Source organism: Lathamus discolor, chromosome 1 (assembly GCF_037157495.1).
Source record: "Lathamus discolor isolate bLatDis1 chromosome 1, bLatDis1.hap1, whole genome shotgun sequence".
Lineage (NCBI taxonomy): Eukaryota > Metazoa > Chordata > Aves > Psittaciformes > Psittacidae > Lathamus > Lathamus discolor.
The window spans coordinates 121,329,697-121,341,794 of NC_088884.1; positions in this window are offsets into that span (position 1 = coordinate 121,329,697).

A 12,098-nucleotide genomic window follows, 5' to 3' on the forward strand; every position below is an offset into this window, starting at 1 on the left:
TGCTAAGGAGACTGCTTATAGGACTTTTACTGATTGCACATTTTGGAAAGAAAAGTAATAAAGCAGGAGTATGTAAGATGGTCTCATACATAAGACAGCAAACTTCCTCTGAGGAATTGGATCCTAACTTTGCTTCTATCACAGGATTCCTACATGACACTGGTTCGGCAGGTTGTTTTTGAAAATGTAAGACGTTATATTACGCAGTGTTGTAAGGCTCAAAGAGATTGAATCTTGTAAAAGCTCAAGTACTACATTTTCATATGCTTACAAGCATACATAAATGTATATACTCATAAATGTATAAAAACATACAATCACCTTTTGATCTTCCACCCCCCACCCTGCAGAAACTCCTTTTACCCTTGTAGCAAGAGGCACTGGGATCCTTTGATAAAGGCGACATGACATCCTCTTTGGGGTAGAGAAAACACATCTAAGTAACCCGAGCAGGCAAAAAGTATCATTACTAGTCCAGTCTTCTGATAAACACTGTAGAACATCTGTTCTTTAAAGCACAAGATGGATCTGAAATGTTTTCTCTAAGTATTCAAAGTCATTCATACAGGTCAGCCCCTAGGAGTTTACAGCAGGTTAGCAGCTCTGGAGTTAGCAGATTTGTTTCCAGACAAGCTTCAGACACCTTCTGTGCTACACGTGCAGATAGATGCAGCCTCTATGCCTTAGGGCCTGCATCTGTATAATGTAATTAATATAATCCTTGCTCTCATACACAAGGTGCCATGGTAAATTAACCACTTTCTCATGTGAAGCACTCTGGTATTATGGCAATACAGAAAAGCACCTGAATAAACTTCCAATTCTCCCTTCAGAGAGTGTTTGAACAACATGCAGTCAACAAGGCATGACACCTCACATTGTACAACATGCACAAAATATCAAATTAATATTGTAGGGGCAAAATTTATTCTGACATTTCCTATATTGTGAATTCTCTACTCTGCAACTTAATGTTCTTTTAATATTGTTTCCCAGGATAATGTTCATATAAAAATGCAATCTAAGTACCCACCTATATAATAATATTTTAGTATTTTGTCAATGTCAAAGCCAAAAGAAATACTGAGATTTCTGACGCAGCTAGCTAATGGGTTTTTAATTGGACTACGCATAGCTCTCTTGAGTACCTTAAACTAAAGAAGATACTCCATCCTCCATTAAAATATCATTGAAAGTTCATGGAAACACCTACAAATACAGACTGGGAAAAAAAAAGAAAAATCACTAGCACTGCACTCAGATATTAGAAATATGCTCATGTGATTTATTTTATAGAGATGTTACAACCCATTCATTTACCTTAGCACCCTTAGGATGTGCCGTTGTTTGCATTAAGCTCAAACAGGAATATATTTCTATAAGTCTCATTCTGCATTAATTGATTTCAATGAGAACAAGACTTAAAATATTTACATACAGCTGTAGCAGAAAATTTTACTCATAGTCCTGTCTCAACAGAGCTATAAGCATGAAGATCGTGTTTAAGATAAAAATGAGGGGATGAAACAGCTTTTGCATTTCCTGCAGTAGCATTAAGATACAGCAAAAGTCATAACTTTCAAGGATTCTGGCTGGTTCATCAGCAGCTGCACTTAATTTACCCTTCTGCTAATTAGCAGTACTTAAAAACCTATCAAATGGCACTTCTAATCGACAGCATACTCTCTGATTATAAACTGATTAAACTACATAATCTCTCACGCCCTTGTAAATACTTCTGTCACCTTTTTGAACAGAAATTAGTAAGAATTATTTCTTATGCAGGTATGTTGTGCTGTTTTATTGAGCTAAATTTCACCTCCTAAACTCAACTGCAACTGCCCATTTATTATCATTATCTAGTCAACAGAGAGTTACTTCTGTTAATGTTTTTAGATTTACAAAAGGAAAGTGGGAGTGTGGTTGGCCTAAAAAGAGCAAATAGAGATGCCTTTTTTGTTAGGAAATGCTTCCCGAAGTACTGTACCATAACAATAGTACTCCTGGGCTTCCAGTTGCCTGTTCTCTCAAGCTGAGGCAGGTTATTGCAAGTTAATGCATTTGCAGACATTTCTCTCAAAACCGGATGAGTTTTTTTCCAGCAGTAATTTGAAAATCAGACTCTTTTGGGTGGCTTTCACCTTACTCAGAGAAGATTTATTCTAGCCTCTTTGATGATCTTTTCTAACGAGTATCATGGAATGGTTGAGTTTGGAAGGGAGCTCTGGGGATTGTTTAATTCAACCACCTGCTCAGACTAAGGTCATCTGGAGAACACTAGATTTTGTGTGTCTCCTGCTTCTGGGCTACCTGTGAAAGTTCTCACAGTAAAAAAAGTTTTATTTATGCTTAAGCTGAACTTCAAATGGATTTCAACGGAACGTGATGGTTGTCAATACTTTGAGAGCAAAAAATGCCTCAAGCCACTTGTCTAGTGTTTGAACTCAGGAGAACACGTAACTATGTGCTTTGCCTTAAACCAACTGGGTTTTTTCTCATGGTAGTTTAACAGAAAGTAGGCTTTTAAAAAATCTCGGTAGACGTTTACCACCATTTTTAGGTATATAGCACATTCAAAAGGATCCAGCTTTCACCAGCCTTAGAAACAAGGATCTGCCTTTATACAGGGTAATGTAACGTTCATACTTATGTGTTAATTTGCTGCAGATTGATTTATTTTTTTTAGAAAGTAGCTGAATAAGTGTGACTCGCCTGTATCCCCAGTTCATGGAATTTGAGCATTTAAATAAAGGAAACATATTCAGAAAGAAATGCTCTGGTTTTAGAATATCACTTTTGTAATGCAAATTTGAGAATAAGCAGACTGAAGGTCAGGTTCTGAATGTAATTATGGTCACTATAAATAAATCATGAAGAATATTAATTTGAAGCAAAGGATGCTCTTTTCTGATCTAATTTTTAAATTCCCTATGGGCCATATTCTAAAAAACTATTCTTTCATCTCAGTGAAATCCACAAAAAAAAAAAAACAAAACACTTTGTAAAAATAATTCTAAAACTGGGTGTTGGATTCTTTTCTGCTTTACCTCGGTTGCTGCCATTCTTTTACCTTATGCATGCGTGCTTTCCCATGGTAGGAAAAGGAATTCCAGGAAACATAATCCAATCAGGAAACACAGACACTACTTGTCTACTGATGACTAATGACAACTTGCAAAACATTTCAAATAGCTAGAGTTTATAGTGAACTTTAAGGCAGTGCATGGGTAAAGTTCTTTATAACTACAGTAATAGCATGAGAAATTGTAATCTATACTGTAAATGCTGCTGCAGAAGGGAAGACAGAGTACATACAATTCACAATATCTTTTACCAAATTTTAAATTTTCCTGTGCCTTCCTGTCTACACAACCACTGTCAAAACAGAGGTCACAAATATTTTTAGTGTAAAAGAGTGCTTGAAACATTTGTAAAGTGACAAAATACAGAAAACCAGGAACATGACTTTCCACATCCCAGTCCTACCACCTCTGCCTCCCTTGTTACCGCTAAGGGTCCATCCAGACTAAGATGAATGATTACTGTATACTACCTTTTCAGTTGTTCAATTGGCATACAAAAATTTGTTCCCTCTGCCCTTCACCATAAATCTGTTCTGCAACCATAAAATTAAATATTTAACTTTATGTGCTAAGAGTTGGGGCTTTTTTTAAAATTAAAACTGTCTTTTTAGGGCTGAGTTTTGCAGTATCTCAGCCAATCTCACAATAAGACTGTACAAGATACCACAATTCTTGTGAAAGGATGGTTTTCTTACTTGAAACTTATCAGCAGAAATGCCTCATCAATTTAGCAGATCTGTACTCTTACAGTATCTCACAAGTATCAAACTTGGGTTCTTGAAGAAGAAGCTGTAGTGGCACAGAATGAAGAGTCTATGATGACAGTAGTACTGGTGAAACCAGCAGAGGTCTGATGCATCAAACATTGCTTGCAGGCTGGAAGGTACAAACCCCGGACAGGCCCTGACTTTGTATTGGGACTGGAGCACCTCCCGTATGAAGACAGGTTGAGAAAGTTGGGGCTGTTCAGCCTGGAGAAGAGAAGGCTGCATGGAGACCTCATAGTAGCCTTCCAGTACCTGAAGGGGGCCTATAGGGATGCTGGGGAGGGACTCTTCGTCGGGGACTGTAGTGACAGGACAAGGGATAACGGGTTAAAACTTAAACAGGGGAAGTTTAGATTGGATATAAGGAGGAAATTCTTTCCTGTTAGGGTGGTGAGGCGCTGGAATGGGTTGCCCAGGGAGGCTGTGAGTGCTCCATCCCTGGCAGTGTTCAAGGCCAGGTTGGATGAAGCCTTGGGTGGGATGGTTTAGTGTGAGGTGTCCCTGCCCATGGCAGGGGGGTTGGAACTAGATGATCTTGAGGTCCTTTCCAACCCTAACTATTCTATGATTCTATGATTCTATAAAGTACAAATATCACTACTTTTTACCCTCATTTTCCATGGAAACAAAGATTGAGCGCAAAGCACAGTCAGGTTCCCAGGCAAAGTCACCTAAATTACTCCTGTTTCTTGCTTGAATACATTAGGACAAGAAACGTTTGCTTCACCAGGCTTCCACAGTTCATTTGGACACTAGTGGATTTTGTTCTATATCCCTTTGCTATACACACTGACTATACTTCCGCTTACACACTGAGAGCACTCCTTTGGTCCTCAAGCCCTGAAAACTGTAAAATAGTGGGTAATAAGCTGAAGAGCTGGAAGGCAACACTTTGTTTCTGTGAAATGAAACGGTGAACATAAATAGGAAAAAAAAGTGGAATGAGTAAACCAAACTGATTGGCAGAAATCATGAAGTGTCTGTATTTTGCATCATTCCCCAATAGAAAGCTTTGTGTTAATACTGTACTGAAGCTAGCACAAGGCCTTGCCTCCAGAAAGTGAACTGAAATTGTACATGAAGGTTGATTTTAATATCCAAAAATTAACACTAAACCAAAATTTCTGATCTTAGGATAACATGGAAGGAGGACTAAACCTTAGCAGGCCTCTACTTTTTCAGGATGCTCTAGTACTCATTGAATTAGCATAAAAACAACCCTAAAAAATATCTGTTCTTGTGTTTCAATTCTTTTGGGTATCCCAAAATGGATCACAAGGGACATCTTCTGCCAACTTTTTGACAGCTACTTGGCACAGCAGTAGACTCTCATTGGTTTCTGAATAAAACATGTGCCTATCCTGTAGTTCTCAAACTCTCCACATTATGTCAAGTACTTCAGATTTAATGGAAAATGTTAACTGCACTCTGCCTGCTTGCCAGGGCTTAAGCTAGTTAAGGCTTTAATTAAATTTTTAGGATTTATTTATTTATTTATTTGTATTCCAGTTGAAGCAATTCTTTAGAAATACCCTTCTCTGAAAGATAACATTGTTGAGAGTCTGTATGTGGTCGAGGAAAATAGGGCGATTGCCTTGTAAAAACACAACACAGGAAAAAAAAGCACCCAACCCTGAATGAAAAGAAAAATCAGACATAGGGGGGTGGGGGGGAGTGGGGGGGAGAAATGGGGACAGGAACAAAGACATCTTGAATTTCTTTTTAATAATGTGGCCATAGATACTAGGTTGTTGGCCAAATATTCAAGTCTTACAATTACCAGTTCAACAATAAAAAATAAGCAGATTTGTTTATTGAGAGTTATTCTAACTGCAAAACAGGATGTCCCTCAAGGTGTCTTGACCTTTGGCAATACCTCAGAAATACAGTTCTTTCATATTTGAGTTACTGGATGGAATTATGCAAGCACATGAAGTGATCTGTCATGATGCATTCAGCTAAGTCAAAGCATAGGACAGACAAGATTTATAATATTTAATCAATACTTAGAGACTTCTGAGGGTTTTAAAGCCTTTGCATAGCAAACCCTCGCAAAGATGTATGAAATTGGGTGTGGTTTGTGTTGGTTCTTGGATTTCTTTAAAGGAGGAAATGCAGGTGGAGTGGGACAGAGTGAATGGCACTTGGTAGGACAATGAGAAGGGGTATTTGATGCTGGCAGTGGTAGAATACAGAGGACAGAAGCTGGGAAGGTCAGTTTGAGGAAAGCTGGTGAAAGTGGGGGTCATACAAGTCGACAACATTAATCTTCATGGCAGCAAACAAGCACCTCAGGTAAATGAAATACTGAACTTTAGAGTCTCTCAGTGGCTCACAGCAATGCAAGTTATTTAAAAACTGAGGCAACAGCAGAAAAAGGAAGAAGTGCTAATTAAGGACTTGACATTCAACAGTTATTTCTAAATTAAGTTTAGTTTGTATGTATTTTTCTAAAAAATTAAACAATGTATACTGTCATGTAAGCAGAGTGGAATGGCTAGGGAATTAAATTCAGAGAGGAACTAATTTCTTCATTCTGCAAGCTGGAAGACCATTGTCTATACAGCTGTAATTCTCTGAAGCATTATTTTGTCTCTAGACCTGCACAATCATGCTCAGACTTTTCCAGATGGTACTCAAATATTCTTTTGTATGAATCGATTTGATTGGGCTCCAGTGGAGTCAGTTGTTTCTCCAGTTCTGTGCTTACACTGTGCATCACTATGATCTGAGAGAATCAGAAACCCTGGACAGGGTCCCTTATTCCCCATATTACTTACTCTACGTGCCATTACTTACTCTAGTACCGTCTTTCATTTGGGATGTGTTCTCAGTTGAACATTTTATCACTGGTTTAGCATAAATTGAAGCAAAAACTTCAGCAAAGTTACCAAGAATCCCTATTTTGTTCCTGATCCTTTTCCACTACTACTGATAACTAAAACAGAATTCTGCACAATCAAATCCCCATAGAGCTAAAGATACCCTTCTGTAGATAGAGATCAAAACAGATTGTTCCATGCTTGGTGTAAGTGGAACTAGGCAGAGTTGTAACTCAGTCATAATCTCCTTCCTGACATACTCCCTGGGTATTACAGCAGTGCATGGCCCACTTTCAAGACATATAAATTCACCACATCACCCTTAATAATTGCTATGGGCCTTTGTGATTTGCTCTGTCATTTTATAAATAAGAACAAACCCACGGTGCCCTGATAACTGAATCAGCATTTATAACTTTGATCCTATTTTCAGTGTAGTATGTATGATAATCTCTTGGTACTGCTTCCATTTCACACAGTGCTGCAATATTTCACTTTCGGTGTTGTGCATGTATAACTTACTGGAAAGGTAGCTGGCCTCCAGCAAGAATAAATGTCATTTGTACTCTGAAAGGCACTTTCTGAAAAAAATGTATTTGAAACATCATTTCATGTGATGGGAAATAGCAGTAAAATGAGGATTTTAGTGAACTTCAAGGGGTGTTACCTCCTTGGATATTTTCAGTTTCACAAAACGTATCCAGAATATACCAGTAACCCTACGTAACCCTAGTTTAAATTTCATGGTTTCCTTCAATAACTATTTGGATTTAAAATCTGCTGCAAAATAAATGTTTTCTAACAGGTAGGTGTCAGAAAATTACTAGAGACTCCATTGGCTACTGGTTCTTCTGTCAGTGATATTCTTTGCCTTTAACAGTGATTTAAAAAAATATATTAATACATTTACGGTAAATTTTGTACGTGAATCCTGGAAAATAAGAAAGGAACCATAAGGGTCTAGTGCCGTTTGAGTACCATGATCCAGTCAGATATATGCCAGTATAATTAAATACAATATATCTAAAAAATAACAACTCTTTTTATAGAAGGAATGTCTTAAAAAACAGTCCCTCACAAATTACTTCCATGCTATTGCATAGTTTGCTCAGTGTGAACTCTTCCTGCAACGTCTTGCTAAATAGGCAAGTAAATTCTTTACAGTGTTAAGAAAAGGAGTGGTGTCAAATGAAAGTAGGAAAGCACTTGTACCTCTATACATAGTACTAGTAAAAATCAGTGCTAGAATGTATTTCTGGAATGGCCTCATGAAAACAAGTAAACACAGAAAATGCAGAATAGAAGCCTGTAATTTTTAAGTGATTATAAAACAAACATAAAACAAACTTGTGATGTTGGGCTGATCAGGCTTAACTATTCTGTTTATTCAAGAGGCTGAAACATGACTTAATCACAGTATGTAGTTATTTGCACATGAGAAAGACGTTGTAGGAAAGACTTAACAAGGCTCAATGGCTACAGGGAAAAAAAAGGAGAAATCCAGCGTGGAAATAAACCTGAAGCATATATAAGCAAATATCAAAGCAGCCTACTGCAGGAGACTGTAAACTCAGTTCTATGCCATCTTCATGACAAGACTGTGTACCATCAAAGCTCTGAAATCTGCTACTGCTTGAGCATCTCTCTATTACCATTTAAAGAATATTTATACTTAATGGGCCGTTTCAACTTGTCAGTTCATCTTAAGTAAGAGCGATCTATAAAAGCATAAATATCAGGTGGTTAAAACTATTTAACAGAAGAGCATTCATTTTTCCCTGTTTTGAGATTCCTTGTGAAACTCTCTGAAGAACCCTAAGCAGTATAGTGTTGTTTACACTGCCCAGACAGACAAAACCAATACACTATATGAAATAATATTAATTATACTACAGAAGTGGAAGAATTCATTTTTTTTAAAGTGCCTGGAGGGATAGTCATGTTAACACTGATCATCTCTCCTCAGTGTACAATCTGCTCTAATTCCCAGAAGCAGTATCTTTGGAACAAAATTGCTCCTTAGGTAATGATCCAAGCTTCCTGATAACAATGATTACCATTTAATCTCTAGCCACTCATTATTTAGATCTCTTACACTCATCTAAATGAAGATTCTGTGCACATTATGCAACCCAAACCCCCTACTATTCCTTCCCCAACATTTTGCCGGCTGCTTTTCCCAGCACTGAGGCTCCCTCAGGTGCAGGAGTTTAGCTTTTCCTCAGCCCTGGCTGTGGCAATAGCCCTCACCTGGTATACTTCAGTCCTCTCACAGTCAATAAAAAGGCCTCCCCCTCCTTTTTCTTCTACCCTGTTTTGTTTTTAAGAGATTTCTCAGAGTATAGACAGAGAAACAATTTGAATGCAGGTAGAAAGGTTTCAGTGAGCCTGTTTTCTCAGGCTGTGGGAGACTGTGGCCTTAAGATCTACCTCCACACAGCAGAATTTGGTCCTTGGGGATGGAGGGTATAAGAGGAACTTCTATTGCTGGTGTTCCAGTACTGAGGTGAGTGGTTTAGCCACAAAGTTATTTTTATTTTATTTATTTATTGGGAAAAGAAGAGATTCAGAGTGCCTCTGCAGAGAAGGACTTGGGGGTGCTGGTCGATGAGAAAATGAACATGGGGTGGCAGTGTGCACGCGCAGCCCAGAAAGCCAACCGTATCCTGGGCTGCATCAAGAGGAGTGTGACCAGCAGGTCGAAGGAGGTGATCCTGCCCCTCTACTCTGCTCTGGTGAGACCTCACCTGGAGTACTGTGTGCAGTTCTGGTGTCCTCAACATAGAAAGGACATGGAACTGCTGGAACAAGTCCAGAGGAGGGCCACGAGGATGATCAGGGGACTGGAGCACCTCCTGTATGAAGACAGGCTGAGAAAGTTGGGGCTGTTCAGCCTGGAGAAGAGAAGGCTGCATGGGAACCTAATAGCAGCCTTCCAGTACCTGAAGGGGGCCTATAGGGATGCTGGGGAGGGACTCTTTGTTGGGGACTGTAGTGACAGGACAAGGAGTAACGGGTTAAAACTTAAACAGGGGAAGTTTAGATTGGAGATAAGGAGGAAATTCTTTCCTGTTAGGGTGGTGAGGCACTGGAATGGGTTGCCCAGGGAGGCTGTGAGTGCTCCATCCCTGGCAGTGTTCAAGGCCAGGTTGGATGAAGCCTTGGGTGGGATGGTTTAGAGTGAGGTGTCCCTGCCCATGGCAGGGGGGTTGGAACTAGATGATCTTGAGATCCTTTCCAACCCTAACTATTCTATGATTCTATGATTCTATTTAGGCATGTAATCAGGGGAATAACTATTTTGACTACATGGGTTTTGGCAGATTAGCTTGTTACTTGTGGTCTGATGCTGTTTTTAATCTTTCTAATAAAACCTCATGGGAAGTGTGAGGATAAATATGGGTACAGGTTTCAGGTGAATAACTGTTTCAAAACTATCAAAGGCACAGAAATTAGGAAGCAAGGTATTGCTGAGGACCTGAATAGTAATACCTCAAGTTCTATTAGTGATCCTGCCCTTTCTCATACTGGCAAAAAGAGAACTGAACCAAGTAGCAGTTAGTAGCCCCCATGGCTATGTTTGCCTGCACACACAGTTTCACTAGCTAAGTTCCTGATGGTGTGTTAAGACAAGTATCTCCTCGTTACTATGTGTTTCTCATTTTTGCTACAACTAAAATATCTCCAGTTGTCCTGAGAAATGTAGTTCTGTAATTCTTGGTCATTTCTAAGGTTCTAGGAAGTAATCTAAATTTACAAGTGGAGTATAGTAGGATTTAGAGGAAAATGAATGCACGCAATCTCTAACTATATTCAAGCATTTCTGCCTTCAAGAATGGATTTGAAGTCAAATTTGACAATAGTCATGACACTGTACAAATGAAGTCAAGCCTGCTTCCATTGACTGTAGAGGAAAGGACTTGAAACTGTTCATACCAACCTTCCTACTGATCAAAAGCACCCACAAAACTAACATGCAATAAATAACCGTTCTTGTGAGAGGTGAATAACTGACAGAAAGTAAGAAGTTCTAAGTAACGCCTTGTCAAATAACCGAAGGACACCTGAAAAGCCATCAGATAAAGCTCTTGATATAAACAAGGTTAGAAAAATTCCCTAAGGTAACAAAAGAGACCTGTGCTGATGAAATGGGTAATTGCTGACAATGACTCAGATGCTAATGATAGAGACTGTCTCTAACGCATAGGCACACATCTAGGCCACAATAACTTTCAGCTTCCTCTTATTGCATCAAATCAGCAGTAAAAGAGGCTCCCTAGTGATTCTTTTGCAGAAAGTAGAAAATAAGAATCTGAGGGATAGAAGCAATTTTGGATTTGAATACAATCTTTCACACAGAGTAAGGTTGTTGTGGGGAGGAATATGTGGACTGGATCAGACTGTAAAGTTTGTTTGTGTGGTTTTAAATCAGCATCTTAAGCAGCATTCACACAAATTACACAAATTACACAAATTATCTAATGTCACCTTGGCCAGGGTGGTTTTGTTCTATGCATGGGTAGGGAAGAAATCCCACATCCTGAGATCATATTGTATATGCCAATGTCTCAAAACCTGACAGAGTGCTGAAGAATGGAAGTAGAACTGAAGAAATTATATAAGTGGCCAGATACTTGTGATTATAAACAGAACTAGTTTTGTTTGCACTTATACTGAAATCAAGGTTATCACACGATCAAAAATAACCTTAAGAGTTCTGTGTGATAGAAGCTGAAGAGCACCTTTGCTCATGGGGCATGGTAAAGTCCTTGGGAACACTTTCTGTTGGGAAACGCTGCACATATATGCAGGTCACCCATGTCAACTGGTTGATTGCTAAGTATAAAGGTCATCTGAGCTCAATATTATATTTGGGTTGTTTTCAAGTGCTGTCACTTTTTCCCTACTTTTATTTGCCAGAAGGAAAAAATAGGAACTCGATTATACTTGTCTTTATAAAATCATGATGAAAAACCAACAGTTCCCTGAAGCAGTGAGTCACAACGGTTAATACGTTAAAGCACGAGCTGCTGCGTATCCATGCACCATGTCATAATGTAATGGTACTCTTCACCCCTTATGCAAGTAAGGAGTGACTCTCTTATGGTTTTAGAATCCCTCATCAAAATCAACGATCCCAGGGTCTACAGAACAAATACAACTGGCATGGTCCACATCAATAAACTGCCATTCATTATCTTTATAACGTTAGGGTGAGCACCAAAACTACGCAGCCGTTGCAATCAGCCAATTTTCAGTAACTACACCACTGCAAAAAGCTGTTAGAATGGAAGAGTTGTTGCAAGACAAAAGAATCTTGTGAGTGATTTTGGTGCTGCACATCTTTTACTGTCATAGTTGCGGATGTAGGAAACCATTCAAAAGACCAATTTTGAAACTGGGAAAATACGAATTAGAACTTTGAC